The sequence below is a fragment of the Podarcis filfolensis genome (assembly GCF_964270895.1).
Source record: "Podarcis filfolensis genome assembly, chromosome: 4".
NCBI lineage: Eukaryota > Metazoa > Chordata > Lepidosauria > Squamata > Lacertidae > Podarcis > Podarcis filfolensis.
In genome coordinates this window covers 19,668,861-19,689,522 of record NC_139607.1, presented here as the reverse complement: position 1 = coordinate 19,689,522, position 20,662 = coordinate 19,668,861, and the positions used below count along the sequence as shown (strand labels likewise).

The 20,662-nt window shown below is 44.2% G+C and overlaps 1 long non-coding RNA gene across 2 annotated transcripts in view; it reads right to left on the bottom strand.

Annotated features, from left to right (window-relative positions):
- The window catches only part of LOC310761292, an 83,429-nt gene that overhangs the window by 23,256 nt on the left and 39,511 nt on the right, over window positions 1-20,662 (bottom strand). For both annotated transcript variants that reach the window (XR_014547339.1, XR_014547340.1), the window contains exon 4: window positions 3,117-3,225. This is a non-coding gene — a long non-coding RNA (uncharacterized lncRNA). The remainder of the gene's footprint in view (window positions 1-3,116; window positions 3,226-20,662) is intronic.

Here is a 20,662-nt window from a genome sequence, read left to right as displayed (position 1 = left end):
TTCCCCCTCTGCCCAGTCCCTGACAGATATTCTCTGTGTCTGAATGCCCCTGAAGATTAAGGAGGAGGAAGCTGACAGGCAATGCCAGACCCTGGACAGGATATAAATAGGAAGGCAAGGAGGCAAGAATTGATTGATGGCAACATGCATTTGGTGAGCAGTGCCCCATTTGCTACCTTCAACTGCCTCTGGGTTTCTTAATAGGCAGTGCTTAAGTGATGAGCCCAAACTAGGCTTGAGTGAAACCGGCATGCTCCAATAATCCCCATTCTGCGGTAAAAACTGAGCGGACCAATTCCATCCAACACCACCTCTCTCATTACAATAGTCCCCAATGTCCAGACGTGAGAAAAATGAGCACTGCACGGTTTATTGGATACTTAATGGTGTTTTGGGTGTTGGGTTGCAAAATATGTCAAGAATAGCAGCCTGGAAAGCGGCAGGCAGGCAAGCCGGTCATCCTACAGAGGTTCAACTAGGAGTCAAGCAGTCTATATGAAGCTCAGCCTGCAGCTTAGCAACCAGTTAACTCAGACTGTAGAGCCAGGAAGGATTAGCAGGTCTGTAAGGTCGGATGGGATATTATTGGCTCCTCAGGTCACGTGATGACTGATGGATTGAATACTATAGTACACCCTCTTGTCAACTGCAGCAATGGTGATGGCTGATGTAGCACAGGAATGAGCAGGTCAGTCATTCCCAACTGTAGAGAAGAGGGTGCCTGGGTTTTATTTTAAAACTGGGTCCGACAACGGGATTCCATTCAATTCCCGAGTATGAGATACTGGTCTTCGGTCTTGTACACCCCCTGTTTATTCCATCAGTGCTGCAAAAACTGAAGTCTGTGTACACTGCAGGAAGGTGTCTGAGCAAGCCAAGAATGTGTTCTCCTCTTATGGCAGAAGCAGATTCACACATGGCTCCATTTTTGCTCTTCCTCCCAATCCATCTTGAAACGCTGTTGGGAATGGTCCAGTTGGTGCTACAGGACGTACGTCGTTAATGTTTTCCTGCAGATCAGTAAATATATGTTGCTGATATACAGTAGATCAGATGCACAAATAATGCTGCTTAAAAAAATAAATGTATTGAAACATGGGTGCTTTCCCCCCTCCTTAAAAGACTGCATTATACATCCCTCTCATTCTTGTTTTGTTTCTGGAAGGTTCCTTGTGGCTTCCTGGATTTTGGAGACATTCCTTTTCCTTCCCCTTTGATGCCAAACTATTTTATGTAAGTTCTGAGACAATCAACTTGGCCATCTCTTTGGATGCAATTTCCTTCTGATTTTAAATTTGTCACTGGGGAAGACTTTCTCTTCCCCTAAGCCAAACAGCTGTTTTTTATTTTATTTTATATTTTTCTCTGGTTCTGCCTCCCCCACCTCCTCCTCCCCAAGTGGTCAACTTCCTTTTTTGGAGTTCATTCCTTTCTTCCCCCTCATATCAAAATAATAAAATACAGATTACAAATGGAATGGGATTTGCTTCAGTTAAATTCTGTTGATTCCGCCATCCTTGCTTCCCCTGATCTGGGTCTATGCCTATAGCAATAATAGTCATCATTCCATTTTTTGTTGTAGCACTTCTTGAATTAAAAAAAAAAAAAGACTGCTATGGAGGAAATATAAGTCATGCAAATCTATCTTGAGTCTCCAATTCAAAAGCCCTGTTTCATTTATTTCTAAAAATGTAACCTATTTTTCTCTGTAAAAGAGAGAGAACCCAAAATGACTTACAATAAGATGTAATCCGTAAACAAACCCGTGTTGCAATATAGACAAGCTGAACAATATAACACAACACTATGGCCAATAACAACGGCACTAAAAACTATTTATGTTGTTGTTGTTGTTGTTGTTGTTGTTGTTGTTGTTGTTGTCGTTTAGTCGTGTCCGACTCTGCGTGACCCCATGGACCAGAGCACGCCAGGCACTCCTGTCTTCCACTGTCTCCCGCAGTTTGGTCAAACTCATGCTGGTAGCTTCGAGAACACTATCCAACCATCTCGTCCTCTGTCGTCCCCTTCTCCTTGTGCCCTCCATCTTTCTGAACATCAGAGTCTATTCCAGGGAGTCTTCTCTTCTCATGAGGTGGCCAAAGTATTGGAGCCTTAGCTTCAGGATCTGTCCTTCCAGTGAGCACTCAGGGCTGATTTCCTTCAGAATGGATAGGTTTGATCTTCTTGCAGTCCATGGGACTCTCAAGAGTCTCCTCCAGCACCATAATTCAAAAGCATCAATTCTTCGGTGATCAGCCTTCTTTATGGTCCAGCTCCCACTTCCATACATCACTACTGGGGAAACTATAGCTTTAACTATACGGACCTTTGTTGGCAAGGTGATGTCTCTGCTTTTTAAATTGCTGTCTAGGTTTGTCATTGCTTTTCTCCCAAGAAGCAGGTGTCTTTTAATTTCATCGCTGCTGTCACCATCTGCAGTGATCATGGAGCCCAAGAAAGTAAAATCTCTCACTGCCTCCATTTCTTCCCCTTCCATTTGCCAGCAGGTGATGGGACCGGTAATACAAATGATCAGAAATTACAACCAAAGTCTCTAAATCTTCTTTACCAGTCGTGGCATAATAATTCAAAAGTTCGATATATACATAATCTGTCACCAAATGGAACAGAGTTCATCAGTGACTACAGTATCATATGAGCCCTGATCCAGAGTATATTTTCTACAGCGTTTATATTTGCTTACATGTAAGATTGGCTTGTTAAGAAATTGAACTGCATCCTTCTCGTATTAATTCTTACAAGTCTGGTGGATGAAGAATTGATCAAGATTGGCTGATGAAGCATTGAATGAAACAGATGGTTATCCGGAAACAGATGGTTATCCAGGCGATATTTGGTGACAGATTATGTATATATAGAACTTTTGAATTATTCTACAGTGACTGGTGAAGATTTAGAGACTTTGGTTGTAATTTCTGATCATTTGTATTAGTCTATAAATAGTGTTTAGTGTCATTGTTATTGGCCATTGTGTTGTGTTATATTGTTCAGCTTACAATAAAATGTAGCAACCTTAAAAACCACCATATATCCACATTGTAAACTCTCACCTTGGCAATGAGAAAGTTAATGCTACCCTTCATGCAAAAGCTTACCAAAATAGGAAAATTTTCATTCTCCTCTGGAAAAAAAAGTGTTGGGTTTAGGTGGGTCTTTCCTGTAGGGAGTTTAGTAGACGTTGGACCACTTCCATGGGACTTCATTCTGCACCAGAGATTAAATTTTGAGTATAAGATGATTCAATTTACTTATTCGTTCATTTAACAAAATGTATATACAACTTACTCAACGAAAAAACAAAAAAAGCGGTTTCCAAAGAACAATCTAAAAGATTTTTTTTTAAAAAATGCCAATAAAATCAAACACGTGAACATAATTGTTTGTATCAAAAATATAAATAAAATCAGCAGATGAACTCAAACCTCATGTTAAACTTGTTAAGCAAGTAAAATTAGAGAACAAGAAGAGACAGCTTTCAAAGAGAATTGGAAACCATTTGTAGATTATCTAAGAAATCATTGTAAGAATGTAAAAAAAAAAAGCAGTGTGAAAAAAATTGGAGGTAAGAATAATTAGAATAAGCAGAATATGCATCAGAAAAAAACAATTTGAGGAAACCATGGAAGGGAAGTTGACTAAAAGAAAGTATTTGATGAATTGATTGAAATATATTGAATTTTCATTTTTCTTTTCTCCTTTCTCCTCTTTCTTTTTTCTTTCTTTTTCTTTTTAAAATTAGATGGTATTTTGAAAAATCTATAAATAAAACTTTTTTAAAAAAAGAAAAAGAGATCTGAAATCTTATGTGATGAAGTTGCTAAGAGTAGACATCAAATCTGGGATACCCCTGGCTGAAATGTCATCTTGGCCACAAACTCAACAAACAGATTTAGGAAAGCCACCGTTTCCCCTGTGTAAGTCCCCCACCTGCAATTTAATGATGTGCAGCAGAATCGGGACCAGGTAGGATGGAGCTGCCATGCTAGTTTATGGACTGGTGGGTCTCTGTTGCTTTCCAGGAGGGTCAAATTGGTGAGGAGGTCAGCATGGTGCAAATGCACCGGCAGGAGTGACAAATGAGCTCTGGCAGTGTCCTTCCTGCCACCATGAACCTGCTGGTAAGTGACAGCAACACACCTGCCAGAAAGTAGCCCTGCTGTATCCAGCAAGCTACTTATGAATACAATCCTGCTCCTAGCAGGGATGGAGGGGAAATCCATCCTGAATGGATTTCTACACAGCTTACTATGTTGAGCTTTGTTTGCTTGTTTGTTAAATTTACACACTGCCTCAAGGATCTCAAGGTGGTGCACATGGTTCTCCTCCCTGTTTCATCCTTGATGACTGGGCCAAGGTCACCCAGTGAGCTTTGTGGCTGAATGGGGATGGTGGCGCTAGGGACACGGGTGGCGCTGTGGGTTAAACCACTGAGCCTAGGACTTGCCGATCAGAAGGTCGGCGGTTTAAATCCCCATGACGGAGTGAGCTCTTGTTGCTCGGTCCCTGCTCTTGCCAACCTAGCAGTTCGAAAGCATGTCAAAGTGCAAGTAGATAAATAGGTACTGCTCCGGCGGGAAGGTAAACGGCATTTCCGTGTGCTGCTCTGGTTCGCCAGAAGAGGCTTAGTCATGCTGGCCACATGACCCGGAAGCTGTCTGTGGACAAACGCCAGCGCCCTTGGCCAATAAAGCGAGATGATCACCGCAACCCCTGAGTCGGTCACGACTGGACCTAATGGTCAGGCGTCCCTTTACCTTTACCTCTTCTTACATTGGCCACCCAAGTTATATCCAAGCCTCTTATGCGTTGTGAAACTTAAACAAGAACGACACACAAAATAATTCTATACAAGTTAAATGCAAAATTGCATGCAAAAAAAAAAAAGGTATATCATGCATATAATAAATATAACAGAGTCCATCCCACTTGGTATTATATTTCTGTAAGCATAATTTCATGCATTAGTAACTGAGAGCTTTTTATAGTTATATGAAATGTTGCATGCATCTGTTCTTGTGCTGGTTCCTTTAGGAACCTTGATGTGTATAGCAGGATTATAATGCATAAAAAAAAAAAAAATCACTTCTAATTAAGATCAAGGAGGAAAACAAAAACTAGAAAACATCCATGGGGATAAGTTCAACATGGAGATTATTATTATTTTTCTTTCTTTTTTTTTATTTAAAAAAGCCCCATCCCTAGTAAGTGTAATATTGTCAGTCACCATGACCACTTGTGACCTTTTGTTCTGGAACGTGTTGTCATTGTTTTTATTTCTATATTTAACGAATAAGACTAACAATGAATGTGATCACTGTAAGCCAGAGGTTTCCAACCTTTCTGAGTTCATGGCTCCCTTGACCAACTCTATTCTTTCTGCGGCTCCCCTGTGGGGCTCAGGAGCCCAGTTATGTCACCCCTTGCCTACAGAGCTGCCAGCCTCTCACCCTTTTTTGAACACCCTCCTTTGTGGAGTGTTTCCTCAGCCTCCTCTCCTCTCCTCTGCGCAGGCGCTCCTGCCACCCCTGGTCTCTCATCTGCTCTGCCTTGCCCCACAGGGACCTGGGACTCGTTTGTCCATTCCCAACAGCAAGGGCTGGTAGACTGGCTGGCTGGGCTCCCTCACCCACTAGCTTGCTTACTCCAAGGCCACCTCAGCTCCTGGCAACCAGCAACATCTGACCAGCCCCTGAGACACCATTTGCCTGCGGAGCTTGTAGCCAGAGCTACCGCAACAAACAGCTATGCAAGCCTTTGGGAGGCAGAGACACAAGAGTAGGGTTACCAGACATCCCTGGTTCCCAGGGATGGTCCCCAGATTTGCTAATCTGTCCCCGGACAAATTCTGTCCCCAGATTTGCAAATCTGTCCCCGGGAAACATGGCAGCGGCAGCCTCAGCAGCCCAGAGCCAGCTTGGTAGCGCAGTTGGCTCTGGCTGGCTTCAGAAGGGGAACCGGGGATGTCCGGCAGTGCAGATCTCCTGCCCCCTTTCCCCTTTGTTTTGACAGATTGGGGGAGGCTCAGGAGTCCCAGGAGGACGGCTGTTGCCCAGGAGGGGCGCAAGGCACACAGTTTCTCTGCCAGGCAAGGTGCAAAGCCCTTCTTTCGCACCCTGTGAAACATAAATGCACAGAGGTTTTCAAAAAAACTGGGCAACGACAGCCCGTCCGCAAGTCCTTAGCGTCCCCTGATTAGTCAAAACAAAGGAAAGGAGGCAGGAGATTGGGGGAGGATCAGGAGTCATGGGCGGGTGACACGCTGTTGCCAGGTTTTTTAAAAACTCTGCGCATTTATGTTTCACAGGGTGCAAAAGAAGGACTTTGCACCTTTATACAATATGCATATTCTTGGGCCCAGGGTCTTTTGCCTCAGCATCCCCACTACTGACTCCCTGTTGCTACTCAGCTTTAATAATAATAATAATAATAATAATAATAATAATAATAATAATAATAATTTATACCCTGCCCATCTGGCTGAGTTTCCCCAGCCACTCTGGGCAGCTTCCAATCAAGTGTTAAAAACAATACAGCATTAAATATTAAAAACTTCCCTAAAACTTTCCAAAAATAAAAATCTGGTAACCATATGCAAGAGGGCATCAGAGGAGGGTGGGGAAAAAAGAGGGACAGAGACCAGTGTTGCCAACGGCACTCCTGACCATCATTCAAGGCACCCTGTGTGCCACGGCACACTGGTAGAAAACCTCTGCTATAAGCAGCTGTGCAATTTTGCAGAACCTTTAGGAGAAACTGGCTTTGCTACTCAGGAGGATTAAAGAAAACAATCTTCCTTTCTTTCTTTTTTTAAAAAGCACCAACCTGCAGTGCTTAGAGCTCGCCATTCCCCCTCCCCAATGTGTGCAAGTGAGAGCGAGAGCTTTCACAAACTGGTTCTACAGTCCTTGGCATTTAAATCAACTGCCAAGTAGCGCTCACAGTGGATTCTTTGCAAATAACTTACAGTTAACCACATAAGATGCACCGGGATTAAGCTAAACCTTCTTTTGATACCTAATGTGTTATGCTTTCCAGAGCAATTTGGTGGCAGAGACAAACTGTTAAAAAGTGCAGGAAATTCAAATGCATCCCAAGCGAGCATGGGAAATAGAAAATTCCTATTTGTGCCGCCTCCAGTTCTTTGCCATGTTTCTTCATCCAAGCCAAAAACTGCGTTGCTCAATATTCCACAGTGGCCAGTGAAAGGATGAATGGAATTTAGTGCTCTTTTGTATGCTCTGTGAGGGAAGAGAAAAGGGCACAGTAAAGCTTTTATTGACCCAACTCCAAATCCAGTGTGTCTAACTAGGAAATTGTTCATTCAGTTGGAAGCCAAAAAAGCATCGATGCTTTAGTGAGGCTGAGACAGCAAAATCAATTCAGAAAACAACGGCTGTGTTGAGTATGTTTTTTAGGGGAGGGGAGTCTCAGGCTAGCACAGTCTGTGGTCATGAATAGGACAACACACTTTCGCTATGCTAAATTTTATGAAATTAGGATCAATGAGAAACTGCAAGTATGGCAATTGCTGTTGTTTCTAAATCATAAAACCAGCTGTGAAATAATCTCATAGGAGCCAACTCCTAGGGGCTGAGGTCCCTTTGCCCCCCAATAAAATGTTTTAGGGGGCTGATTCCCCCAAAGTTGATGGACTTTCTCATTCAGATGGTGTGTGCTGTGTCTTGTGATTGATTATGTGGGGCAGGGCTTACCTAAGTGCCCAATATTTTATTCAGGTTGACACCCCTGGATACTGTAACCCCGAAAGTCAAATCCCCACTCTTTCAGGTCTCTTGATAGACTTAACAGTCCTCTCAAAAGGCTGCTGAATGCTCACTATTTACTTATTGTGGTGTTTCATGGTCTTTCTTGGGCACTGATCTTCAGCCCTTGCCTCCTGCTTGGCAATTCATTTTTCCTGGGTCACCTTAGTCTGCATAACTTGTTTTACATCAGATGGTCACTGGAATAATGTAGTTCTGAAGCTTGAAGGGAAGGGACCATAGCTCAGTGGCGGAAGAACACTTTTGTTTCACATGCCAGAGGCTGCAGATTTAGTTCCTGGCATCTCCAGGCTTTGGAAGGAAATGAAAAGACCCTCTGCTTGAGATCCTGGAGAACCATTGCAACATTGGGCTACATGAGCCTTTCAACAAACTGGTGTCCTCTGGAGGTTTTAGAGTACAACTCCCATCAGCCCTGATCATCAGCCACACTGGTTGTGGCTGATGAGAGATGCAGTCAAAAACATCTGGAGGGAACAAGGTTAGGGAAAGGCTGACCTGGACAGACAAAGTGTCTGACCTGGGAAAAGGCAGATTCTTGATTGATTGCACATTCCTTGCTTCCCTGCCTCCTAGCAGCTTTACAGTCCCAGATTTACAGAAGCCACCCCGGTTTCTGATTTGATCCTGGAATGTCCCTCTTTTCCTTAGAATGTCCCTATTTTCATTGGAGAAATGTTGGAAGGTATGGAATAGGACATCCCTAGGGCTTTTTTCCCCTAGCCAGAACTCACTGGAACTCAGTTCTGGCACCTCTCAGGTGGGCACCATTGGTATTCTAAGAGAATGAGGGAGGTGTTCATGGTGAGTTCTGGAACCTCTTTTTCTAGAAAAATAGTACTGGACGTCCCTATTTTCATCGGAGAAATGTTGGAAGGTATGCTACGCTGCTGAATGTATTTGTCCAAATCCAACAGCAAACAAAGCTCATCGAAATCTGATAAACTGCTGAACTATTGTACAGTCCTCCTGGCCCATTCTGCACCTTGCAGATTGGAACAAAGTTATCCCTCGATCCGACATGAAGTGTGTTTAGATATTTGAGAAAAAATATGCTTAGAAATACATACTTCTTGAGAAAATACGTTCAAGAATACACATTTAAATATTTTGTTAAAAACAACAACCACACAGATGAATGCAGAAACCAGAAAAACATATTAAAGAATGAACATATGTGGAAATGAAATAGACCTATTTTTCTAGAAAAAGAAGTGCTGGAACTCACCATTGTTGAATGCCTGCTTTTTTTAGATTTCAGCTCGGCATTTAATACCATTCTACCACAACGTCTGATGTCTAAACTGGAAGATCTGGGGCTTCCGTTATCACTTTGTGGGTGGATACTGGACTTTTTGTCAGACCGCCCCCAGAGGGTTCGGTTGGGCCCTTATACCTCTAATATGCTTAAGACTAACATAGGAACACCACAGGGATGCGTACTCAGTCCGCTCCTTTATATTCTCTACACGTATGATTGTGTCGCTGCTCACCCTAGTAATAGGGTTGTCAAATTTGCAGATGACACAACCGTGATTGGGCTCATCCCTGAAAGGGAGGGTGAAACGGATTATAGAGATGAGGTGGAGCGGCTGACTTGCTCATAAATACAAGGAAGACAAAGGAGCTTGTGGTGGACTTCAGGAGACAGAAGAGCAATATCCAGCCACTTTTGATTGATGGGGTCTGTGTGGAGAGGGTAACAACGTTCAGATTTTTGGGCATTGAATTACAAGAGGATCTGTCCTGGAGTGTCAACACAAGGGGGCTTGTGAAGAAGGCGCAGCAGAGACTGTACTTTTTGAGAATTCTAAGGAAAAACCATCTTCCGCAGAGACTGCTGCTTGCCTTCTATCACTGTGCCATTGAGAGCGTGCTCACTTATGGCTTATGTGTGTGGTACGGAAGCTGTAGTACCCAGGACAGGATGGGGTTGTGCAGAGTTGTTAAGGCAGCAGAGAGCATTGTTGGCTGCCCACTTTCCACCTTAGAGCAGATTTATGCCACAAGGTGCCATAGGAAGGCACTGGACATAGTAAAAGACCCATCGCATCCTGGTCACTGTCTCTTCGAGCTCCTGCCGTCGGGACGGAGATACAGGACGATGAAGACAAGAACGAGCCGTCTTAAGAACAGCTTCTTCTCCAGAGCAATCTCGGCCCTGAATGGGAAGCCTGGACTTTGAAAGTCATCTAATCTTCCTTGCTGTACTATACTGTATTGTTTTAATTAGTGTTTTTATGGAGCAGTCAAGTAATTTCGTTGTCCCTGAGAGGGGGCAATGACAATAAAGATATATTATTATTATTATTATTATTATTATTATTATTATTATTATCCTCTTATAATGGCAATGGCGCCCACCTGAGAGGTGCCCTGAGTTCTGGTATGTTCCGGTTGACAAAAAGCCCTGAAAAGACCAGAAACAGACCAGAAGTGTATGCATGTAGACTCATTCCACACATAGAAACCAAAAGGGCTTTAAAATTTTTCTTTAACTGGGTGACAGCCTGAGAAATTATCAAGAAATTACCAAGAGGCTCTAACAGTGGAGGGAGGCAGTCAGAAAGACAGAAGCAGTAAGAGGGGACACAGAGACATTTTTATTAAATGTAGTGCTAGGGAACTCATTCTGTTAGTACCCCTCGTACCTACGGGACCGCCTCTCCTGGTATGTCCCACAAAGGAACTTACGGTCTTCAAACAAAAACATCTTGAAGGTCCCAGGCCACAGAGAGGTTAGGCTGGCCTCAACTAGAGCCAGGGCTTTTTTGGCTGTGGCTCCGATCTGGTGGAACGCTCTGTCACAAGAGACTAGGGCCCTGCGGGACTTGACATCTTTCCGCAGGGCCTGCAAGACAGAGCTGTTCCACCAGGCCTTTGGCCAGGGCACAGCCTGATTCCCTCCTTTGGGAATCTTCACAGAACTCTAGCCCAATGGTTGCCATCAATTTGATCTGAATTAATTTTATAATGAAATGATTTTACAATGTTGTATTATTTTATTGTTGTTAGCCGCCCTGAGCCCGGCTTCGGCTGGGGAGGGCGGGATATAAATAAAATTTATTATTATTATTATTATTATTATTATTATTATTATTAACAGGATTTACACTGGAGCAGTGGATCTTCTTCCCCTCTCCCATGCCCCCACCCCATCTGTTCCAGGTCCCCACCCCGAACCCTCCAGAATAGACTTGGCTATGGTGTGTGGTTTGGGTGAGTTTCATTGTGCAAAAATAAATCCATGCTAATTGGATACTGCCCAGAGAGTAACCTGCTGGCCCACAAGTTGCAAAGCACAAGGAAATGTGTTTGGAAGAAGTATGCGGTCTCATTTTGTTTGTGTGTGTGTAAGAGAGAGGATGGCGAGAGAGAGAGTGTGTGACTGGGTTTGAGAGAAACCGGGCCCTACCCTTGACACATTCAACATCCTGGAGCCAGCCATGATTTCAGTAATATGTTTAAATAAATCCAAAGGGATAGACTTTCAGCTCCAATTAGAATAAGCAAGATTTCATTTACTTTTGCCTTTCTACTTCCTCTGAACTTCAGCAAAACTCATTTGGTTCTAGCCAAAATATGCTTGTCTCCTTGCCCGGTGTTTTTAATCCAAGGCTTGTTCCGTACGGTCTTTGAGACTCTGAAACGGCATCTCTAAACCAAGTTCCGTTATGCTCTTGCCCAGTTTCTTGAGGCTATGCTTTGCTTTATGCACTCTCTGTTGAGAGCAATTGAACCAAAACGGGATGCTCATGCTGCGGTCATAACTTCAGAGATCCAGCTACAATGGGGTGAGGGAATCATCTGGAGAATGTGCTCTTTCCTATCTTGAGGAGGGGGATGCAGAAATGAACGTTTCCAGCCAGATCTCTGAACTGAGGAAAATGCCTGCATTGTTGCCACATGCTCTCTTCCTTTGCTTTGAAATGACCTCTTAAATTCTCAGAGCCATCGCGCATTTGGATTTGGAGCATGGATAGAATGTTGCCAAACAGAGGAGCATCAGAAATTGCTGCTCATCCATCTAGTATAGTATTACCGTATTTTTCGCTCTATAGGATGCACAGGACCATAGGACGCACCAGACCATAGGAGGGGGAGAACAGGAAAAAAAATTCTCCCCTTCTCTGCTCAGCGCCCCCTCAGCGAAGCATCAGGGGAAACGGAGCCCTTTCCATTTCTCCTCCCACTTCGCTGAAGGGGCGCTGCGCAGCTCTCCCTCTCTGCTGAAGCCGGGAGAGTCTTGCTCTCCCGGCTTCAGCAAAAGGAACCCGAAGCCTTTGGAGCGCAGCGCAAGGTCCTGCTGCGCTCCAAAGGCTTCAGGCAGCTATCCCTGAAGCCTGGAGAGCGAGAGGGGTCGGTGCACACCGACCCCTCTCCCTCTCTAGGCTTCAGCAAAAGCAACACGAAGCCTCCGGAGCACGGAGGGAGCTCTCCCTCTGCGCTTCAGAGGCTTCGCTTTGCTATCGCTGAAGCCAAGGAGCCTGCATTCGCTCCATAGGACGCACACACATTTCCCCTTAATTTTTGGAGGGGAATAAGTGCACCCTATAGAGCAAAAAATACGGTATGTACATTGATCAGCAGAGGTCCTCCGAGGTTTCAGGGAGAAGTCTCCCTGCATGGTGATACCAGGAGATAAACCTCAGAACTTCTGTGGGCAAGGCAGATGCTTTACCACTGAGTAACACCCAAACAGACATTCATAATAGTCCTCGTGAGCGAGCCATTCATACAGTCGTGAGAAAGTGACATCACAAAGGAAGGAAACTTTGAATGACTTGAAAATCAAACTTCAGATCTTCTTTAAACTGAAGCCATCATCATGTCTTTATTCTAGCCTTGTAAAACAGACCACATTTGTTTCTATTTTCTCCTATGATAACAGATACCCATGTTTTCCATTTCTGACACACAGAAGACCTTATACACATGGGTTGAGAATTTCAACACGAGAAGGACAACATGAGCCCCCTGGCCTCAGTATCTTGTCCTTGCAGTTCTCACCCGGCCATACCTCCCCAATACCCAATAGCATACCATGCAACTATACTGTTTTAAGTGGGGCACCACAGATTTACAGAAGCTGCCCTGACTTCTGATCCCAATCCCAGATGTCCATGTTGGCTCCTGTGCTTTGGCCATATCAGAGTGCAGGACCAAAAGATGCGCATTCACTCCATGCTGTGTCAGGACAAAAAATGTAAGTAAAATTTAGCTTCCCCCTGCAAGCCACCACACTTCTTCCTCCTTCCACCGCGGCTTTCCAGCTGATGTGCTTCTGGAAGTGGCACCAGCTTCTGGAAGTACAGCAGTGGCGGAGGCCACAGAAGCTGTGGTGGAGGTGGCAGCTGTGGTGGTGGGTGGGTGAAGGTGCAAGGGGAGAGGGGGAGCCAAGGAAGAAGCTGGAGTGTGAAGAGTTACAGCCTCCAATGAGGTCTTGTCCTGACTTCCTTCACTCCAGTGTTGGAGGTTGCCTTGGAATGGACCTCAATCTCCAGGAATCTCCTGAGGACAATCCTAGAGATGTGACAAAGCACCACTGCTGTCTCACACAAGTGAAACTGCATGGGTTCAACTTATAAAAGCAATTGTTATGAGTTGAGGGGGGAGGAAGAAAGTAGGCTGCATGTGAGATCCTACAAATATAAGCTAGGCTGTTTTCCTGTGTTGATGTGATTGACTGGGCGATGAGCCATTAGGAGAACAAAGGAAAAGGAGCTCTGTGTGAGATGGAAAATGAGTTGTAATTAGTTAGAAGGATGAAGGCAGAGTTTAGAGTTGAAAGTTGCCATCAGATGGGGTATGAAGAAGAAGAAGAAGAAGAAGAAGAAGAAGAGGAAGAAGAAGAAGAAGAATTCAGTTAGAAGAAAAGCTGTAGGTTGGAAAGGTAGAAAGGGAGCAATGTTTGATTTCAGTTTGAATCCAGTGCTGCAGCTATGGGAGAAACAATACCCTTTTGGGTTGCTAATGCTGTGAGTCTATCCGCTGTGGGCTCAGGTTGAAAATATGTATAAATAAACCCAATTGTAATAAATAAACCACAGTCTGTGCTTTGCCTCACTCCAAAAGGAAACACTAACCCTGGATAAGCGCCTGAAACTCCTGGAATCTAACACCGCTGGTCCACGATTGGGGTGGCGGGCAACAATATTGAGCTCTCACAAAAGATCCACAGCCAATTGAAATGCAACCTTTAGCCTTCAATTAGAAATGCAAACAAACTGGCTAGCATAACTTGCAAGGAGTCTTCTTAACAGTCTTGCTGGTGTTAAACTGCTGGCATAAAGTAGGAACCCCATTGAAGTGAGTATACAGCCTCTGATTGCCTCTATTTTTCTTATTTCTTATTTCTTAATTTAATTTCTATACCGCCCTATACCCGAAGGTCTCAGGGCAGTTCACATAAAACATCAAATACATAAAATCAAAACAACAACAACAACCCAATACCCCCCCCCCGCCCAAAAGAGAGCCAGCATTTTGAAAAGGGTACAGGATGTAAATCGAGTCAGGCAAATGCCTGGTTAAAAAGGAACGTTTTTGCCTGGTGCCTAAAGGTGTATAATGATGGCGCCAGGCGAACTTCCTTGGGGAGAGTATTCCACAGATGGGGAGCCACTGTGGAGAAGGCCCATTCTCGTGTTGCCACCCTCTGGACCTTTCGAGGAGGCGGCACACAAAGAAGGGCCTTAGAAGATTATCTCAGGGTCCAGGTAGGTTCATATGCTAATCTGTCATGTAACCAAACTTGAAAGCCTATTCATTTTGCACAGCAAGGAGGGCCCATCATATAACCTGGGATTCTAGAGGCCCTACAGCTCACCTGTGCTCCTCTTCCACTACACCACTGATGATAAGGCTTGTCTTTTTGGAATCATGATGGGTGGACTCCCCTTGATGGAAGTGGAAACTGACTGCATTCCAAGCTTGTTGAAATAGTTTGGGTATTTGCAATTTTTTCTTCCTGAGAAATACTCTTCCTTAGAAATGGGGAATGTGCCTTTCTTCTTTGTCAGGTGTCACTTTCCCAACCAAAATGATTTGTCTTTGAGAAAAGAAATTTTGGGAAGGGTAGCTATCACTGAGAGGAATGTTCATCACTAGAATTCCTCTCCCTCCCACAGCCATTCTTACATAGTTTTAGAATGGCTTTCATCCTTCTTAAAAAACCCTTTACATTCAATAAACTGTCCTTCCCTTATTTTTACTTCTGATTCATTCACTTTTTTGGGAGGGGTTGGGCAATGTGGAATGTGGCCCTCAGCATGAATAACGTTCCTCATCCCTGGGCAAGATGATGATCTCATATACTACACTAAATATATCTCGGGGGGAAATCAAACATCCATTTATATCTTTAGGATTTAGAATGGAAATCTAAGTAAACACCTGGGACCTTTGTGGAACAGTAACAGGACCATTTGACCAGCTTCTGACTCTTCCAAGAGTTAGCCTGCCAAGATAATCTATACGGCTGGACAGATTGCCAAGGTCAGGAGCCACCAAATTAATATTTCTACTTTTTCCATTAATAATGTTGGGCTCCATCTCAGATAAGCACTAGCAATCCTTTTTTAATCAACTTTTTTGAGCACCATCTTGGAGACGCATCAACTGCACTCGATCATAAGGTCAAGTTCATCGGATTAAAAGAACAGCTGAGGTTTTGAAGAGCCACATCCAGTGTTTTACGCTATTTACATAAAGTGCCATAATTTCTGCAGAATATTAAACGCTTTGAAACAACAACAACAACAACACCTTTTGCTAAGAAAAAACCAAACCAAAATCCTTCATTGATTTATTGCAGAACAATGGCAGCTTCGTTTAGACCAAAGAACAGTTTGGAATGCATGAATTCAGCTGAATGTTATCTTTTAGACAGTTTGGTGTAATTATTTAATGAACAGAAATGGAGCATTGTGGTACTGAAGGATTTGAATGCGAGTTGAGGGGTGCTGTGGCTAGCTCATGGTGCAGCTCCATTTCAGAGCAATTCACATTTTCAAATAATGAAATGGTGAGTTTTCATGGTTTGCCCTTCTGTACCTCTTTCAGCTTCGTGTCGCAATTCAACCAAAGAAAGCCGTCTTTTGCCAGATAGCAGGGACATTGGTTGCTGAGGCAACAGGTTGATTGGGGTGGGTAATGGGGGTGGCGGAGAGAGTAGGCCTTTAAAATAAAGATGGCTCATTTCCAACTTTTTCCCCTTCTGGCAAGAAAACAGTGCTGTGGACTCCTGAAATCAATAAACCTGTTGTTTGCTGTGGAGATTTCACTTGGATTTTCAGCATTAAGCTGGGGAAAACAAGACATTTCTGTTATATCATTTTAAAGAATTTGAAAGAAATGGATAGTGCATTAGATTCAATTTAAAATAATTGATAGGAAAACAAGAAAAAATGCTGAAGGTCTCAGAAAACACCATCTTACTTAAGAGACAGTTGCTGGGCTTTGTGACTTGCAGATAGCGTGGGCCATGCATACATTAGGAAAAATCTGACAGACTCTCCAAGTGTCCCTGTTTTCCAGGGACAGTCCCAGATTTACAGAAGCCGTCCCAGTTTCTGATTTGATCCCGGAATGTCCCACTTTTCCTTAGGATGTCCATATTTTCATCAGAGAAGTGTTGGAAGGTATGGTAGAATGTCCCTTTTTTCATTGGAGAAATGTTGGAGGGTATGGAGTGATGTGACCCTGAGCCAAGGAGGTAACTATACAACTTTTAGAAGACATCTGAAGGCAGCACTGTATAGGGATTTATATATATATACAAAAGTTTAATGTTTTATTATGTTTTTATATGTGTTGGAAGCTGCCCAGAGTGGCCAGGGCAGCCCAGTCAGATGGGCAGGGTATAAACAATAAAAATATTATTATTATGGAATAGAACATCCCTACTTTCATCAGAGAAATGTTGGGAGGGTATGGATCTGCAGAGTTAGTGAGCCACCAATCTGAATGTAGGCCAGCGATCATGCATGCAGGAGACTCCCTGTCCTTTGCAGTGCTAGGCAAGCAGCATAAGCAAGAAGCGTACCAGGATCTTGGTGGGCTTCCATAACCTAGGTTAGAAGGTCGCATGAAGCCTGGCAATTGCACAGGCTTACGTTAGAGGCAGAGGTTACGTTTGGATCTATTGATAAGGTAGATTTTCCCATTTATTTTGATTTATCTTGAATGAGCCACATGCTAGTATATGTGGTATGATCACTCACACATCCCTAGCTCAAATGGGATAAACAAACCAGTAGCTTTGGTTGATAGTGATACCCAAACTGGAGATCATGGTCTGTTGAACCCTAACAACATGATCATGATTCAGCCTGAATCTATGGTTTGTCATTGGCTTGATGCTCATGTCTTGTTAAAGGTAAAGGGACCCCTGACTTTTAGGTCCAGTTGTGGACAACTCTGGGGATGCGGCGCTCATCTCGCTTTAATGGCTGAGGGAGCCAGGGTACAGCTTCCAGGCCATGTGGCCAGCATGACCAAGCTGCTTCTGGTGAACCAGAGCAGTGCACGGAAATGCCGTTTACCTTCCTGCCGGAGCAGTACCTATTTATCTACTTGCACTTTGACATGCTTTCAAACTGCTAGGTTGACAGGAGCTGGGACTGAGCAACAGGAGCTCACCCCGTCGCGGGGATTCGAACCGCTGACCTTCTGATCAGCAAACCCTAGGCTCTGTGGTTTAACACACAGCACCACCTGTGTGCTTCATGTCTTGATAGAAGCCAACAAACCACAACCTGTGGTGGTTCTTGGGCTGTTTCTCCTGCTCACATTGTGGGGCAAGTGAAATAGAAGAAATCATGAATACATGCATTTTTAATACAAATGTTACCCTAATGCATGCATTTTCCCAGTAGTAGAAAACAGGGCAAGGCTCTGCTACACACTTGAGCATCCACTGGCTTGCATAGTGCTGTCCTCACACCTCTGTTCTGGTATACAAGTGTACCTGGAGATGCAAGTGATGGAACCTGGGACCTTCTGAATAATAATAATAATTTATTTGTAGCCCGCTCATCTGACTAGGTTGCTTAAGCTACTCTGGGCAGCTTCCAGCATATACAAAAACGTGGTCCTTCCCTACCTTATGATACAGAATTTTACAGGTGCATATATTATCAATCCAGTTTGATTTTTGTAATGATTTCTCCCAGTGATAACATCCTTGCCCTCACCCTTTGTATTCTTCCCAGAACGTCACCATTGCCTTCCAGCATACAAAACACAACATATGCCGGCATGGGTGTTCAGCAGAGGAGGGCACGCTAGCCGGTGTTACCCCGACATTGTCGGAATTGGTCCCTTATTCTCAACTCACTACACAATAAATGGATTACGCATTTAAAAGGACTGTATGCAATCAAGAAGAAATTTTAATTAATCACCAATAGAACTGGCTCCGTGGAAATAATGTGGCCTGACAGTTTAAGGTTTGATCAGCACATCATGGAGATTAAGAACACTTTTTGACTTGAACAGTCAGAGTCCCAGAGAGTCAGTTCAGCCTGAAATACTTTTGAAAAGCTAGTGTGCACAGATCACACAATGTCATTGTCTCTCCTAATGCTGCCATTCCACTGGGAGCCAATGCGGGGCTCTTTTAACTTCCGAGAAACCTCCCAATATCATGCTGTCCTGGTCAACACTGAAGCAACAGAGATTACAAGACATCAAACTACAATCTTTTTATCCCATGCTCTGTGTGTATAAAACAAGGAGTCAGCTTCCCTTTGAAGTACTAATTGACTGTCTGTATCAATCAGTGCCTAATCCCTTTCCTGCATACATTTAGATCTCCACAGTAACTGAGACTGGTTTTCCTCTGTTACATACAGGAAGGCACCGGGGGTGGGGGAGTGAATGGTCACAACGATGAAATCAACCAATGATCCAAATTTGAGACAGCAAAGCTAAAAACAGCTTCATTCATGGTTTGTGCTTTCGCAAGGCAAGTCAATAGCTGAAATCTTCAGATGGTTTACTCTAAGTATTTGTACGACTGTAGCACTTAAGTGTCTGTAGTATATTTGCAAGGGAGGAGGGCAGGGACGAGACCAACTCATCCTGCCCCTGCGATCTCATTGCCCATGCCTTCTTAGCACCCCTGCGAGGTCCAAAAAATGCCAGATGACACTGCTCTGAAGTAGGCCTTCTGAATACTCTAGTGACCCAATGCCAGAGTGTGGGACTTGAGGACTGAAACTGATATATACAGTCCCTGTTGGACACTTTTGGGGTTTTGCCACCTAGTGGAAGATGCAGACAGATGCTGCAGACTCTGTTTCCTGTTTGCTTCCTATAGCCAAGGGCAGCACATCCTGTTTTGCTGCCTGAGGAGAAACAATGAATGTGCTGCCCTGCACCACTATCTTGCCCCTGCCAAAGCATCCCTTTCCTGGGTCATGTGGCAGGGTTCTCAAAGCAGTGACAACAATGGTAGGTTCTGGCGAGGTCTCATGAGTGCTCATGGAGCTCTTGTGAGATCTCACCATATTCACGAGGTTGCAAAAGTTTCTAGCGAGATCTCACCAGAAGCTGCCACTGCAGGATGAGGCAGTGGGGTGGAAGGGATGCCAATAGGGGGCATTGCCTCTTGGGGTTACGCCACCAAAGATGGCTGCCTCATCCTGCCTCATAAGCAGGCTGGCCTTGCCTACAACTTCCCATCAATCTAACCAGCATGGACCCACTTCATATATGCACTTCCTTTGAGGCAAAGATGGTGAAAGTCCAAAGCCTTATAATGTAGCCAGCTGTTGCAGAGGAATCTGAGGAGAAATGTAATTAAAACTGTGAGAGATGTTGGCTCCTTGGGAGGAGTCTCATGAGATTATTCCACACCAATCTGACACAGCTGAAGAGCGCATAGGTCTGTCCTAAGTGCTTGCAGCCTTTATCGTATTGTCTATTTTCCTTGGGGTGGACAGGGTGTTAAGGGAGCGGTGGTACCTCTGGTGAGGGGACACATTTTGCTCCTTCTGAGGTAGTTTGTCCACCTTAGGTCCACACCCTGCACTCAGCTCTCACCTGTGGCTGTCAATATGCAACAGCAGCCACAGCCCAGGAAATGGCTTCAATCGACTAAACCAGATGAGGGTAGCCAATGGGTCTGAAACCCTCCATGAATTAGGGATAGATTGTGCCGACGAGACCAATAGTGGGCCCAACGGTCAAGAAGGCGGTTTCTGCATGTGCTGTAGAGGGAAGTAAGGGACAGATGGGGCTTGCCCATATGGGAAGATAGCCCATCTAGGAGAAGGAAAACTCTGATGCTAAACCTCCACTGCATTGTGGGATATCTTTAGTAGAAGAAAAGGCTAAGGAGTAAACCTTACACAAATCTGGAGTGGAGTCCCTAAGATGGTTGGATGGCACCTTATATGCCTCCACCTGGCCATTCCTGCAGCCAAGCTGGTGCTAAATGTATTGCTCTGCTTTCTTTTGGACCACATCAACAAGGCCGAGAAGTGGGGTCTTGTTGCCTTCATACTCACTACCCATTCCTGCACCCCAGGGAGGTTACTTTGGTGCTGCTAGGACAGTGCTTTGGTTCCACCCCCGGAAATGCATGTCAATGTCTCTCAAGACAGATGGAAGCCAACAACAAAACAATATTTTCCATGGACCTAACTAGCCAGTGATATGAAGCAAAACAAGCAATAAGCAATCTTGTCGAGCCATACAGCCAGGTCCTGTAATCCACTATGCACTAACTACTGTACCCAAATTGTAAGCCGTGATATTTTCTCATTTATCTCCTGCTACAAAGATAATGTGCTTCCATCACCAAATGGTTAGGTGGTTCAGTTCAGCAGAAATTGGATTGCATCTTAATA